The sequence below is a fragment of the Belonocnema kinseyi genome, chromosome 10, assembly GCF_010883055.1.
Source record: "Belonocnema kinseyi isolate 2016_QV_RU_SX_M_011 chromosome 10, B_treatae_v1, whole genome shotgun sequence".
NCBI classification, from domain to species: domain Eukaryota; kingdom Metazoa; phylum Arthropoda; class Insecta; order Hymenoptera; family Cynipidae; genus Belonocnema; species Belonocnema kinseyi.
Window position 1 is genome coordinate 91,973,275 of NC_046666.1, and position 1,779 is coordinate 91,975,053.

Consider the following 1,779-nt stretch of genomic DNA (forward strand, 5'->3'; position numbering starts at 1 on the left):
GTTACATTTTTAACCAGAGGTGGATTTCAAATTATGTAATGCACTTTTGAAAAAAAAGAGTTTGAATTTTAATTGAGTAGTTGATTAATCAACTTAAAAATGGTGGATTCGTAATGAACAATTGGAACAAGTTTCCTATCATAATTTGAAAATATTTTTCTTCAAAATACTGCTTCTACACTCCAAAAACTTATTGAAGTACTTTCTCTATTTAAGAATAAATATTATTACGAATTGTAAATTCTAAATTAATCTCATAAATTATTCTCATTTTCGTTTATATTTTTGACTTTTGAAAATGATACAACTCTGAAATTATGTTTTTATTTTAAAAAAATCATGGGGATGAATTGCATTACTTATAACTTACTAAAAGAAACCGTACTTACAATTTTTGAGTCTTGAAAAGAAATTCCAAGAAAATTTTCAAAATGTTCGCAAAAAAGATTTTAATTTCCAAAAAAAAAATAGTTGAATTCGTACTGAAAAGATCAATCCTCTATGGAAAATGTGATCGCTGACATTTTATCAAAAACAGATTCGAGAACAGATTCTTGTTCAAATCCAAAATAGTTGAATTTTCTACGAAAATAATAGAATTTCCAACTATTGAAACTATTGTTCCGTCACTCTCATTGTAAAGGGTGACAAAAAGTTGTGAATTTAAGAAAAAACGGCAACTTTCTAACATAAGTAGTTTTAAGAACTCTGACCATTTTGTTTTTATCAAAAAAATTCATTAAAACAAATTCTTTCACTTTTTACCAACTACAAGAAACCGTACTTACGATTTTTGATTCTTGGAAAAAAATCCAAAAAATTTTCAAAATGCTTCCCCTCTTCTATTTTTAATCCAAAACAGCTGGTTAACGAACTCATCCTGTCTTTTTGGTGCCTCAAAATGTGTGCCAAAGGGCAATCCAATCCGAACATTCTTTCGAAAGTTATCGAGTACAAAGATTACAGACTACAGACAGACAGACACCTTCGTAAAAACCATTTTTTCTGACTCAGGGGGTCTCAAAACCTGGAGATTTCATCAAATCCGCGACATCAATTTTCACATAAAACCAATACCTTCTCATTCAGAATGAGAATGTAAAAAACCATGGGGATGAATTTCATCACTTTAACGAGTTTCGCTCACCCCGAAAGGGATTTGGCTTAATGCTATAATAATAATAATAACTTACCAAAAGAAACCGTACTTACAATTTTTAAGTCTTGGAAAAAAAATTCCAAAAAAATTTTCAAAATGTTCGCAAAAAGATTTTAATTCCCAACAAAATTATACTTCAAGTCTGACTAAAAAGATCAATACTCTATGGAAAATGTGATGGCTGACATTTTATTAAAAACAGATTCGAGAACAGATTCTTGTTCAAATCGAAAATAGTTGAATTTTAGACGAAAATAATAGAACTTCCAACTATTGAAACTATTGTTTCCTCACTCTTCTTGTAAAAGGGGACAAAAAGTTGTAAATTCAAGAAAAACCTGTAATATTTTTGGGAAGTGAATAAATAGGAAATTGTTTTAACAAATATGTTCGTTGATAAATTGCATTGTAGTATCCATAAGAAAGGAAATTAGAAGTTTAAAATTTTTCGAACAAAAAAGTGTCTCCCCAAGAAGCAGGCAATTACTTAAGTATGCCTTTTTTCTCAATGCTCGAAAAAAATTCTGCTATTCTTGGATTTCAACAAATAGGGAATAATGAGTTGCCTTGAAAAAAAAAGTTCGAAAGACATTACCGTACTTTTTGGGCCTTTTCCACAC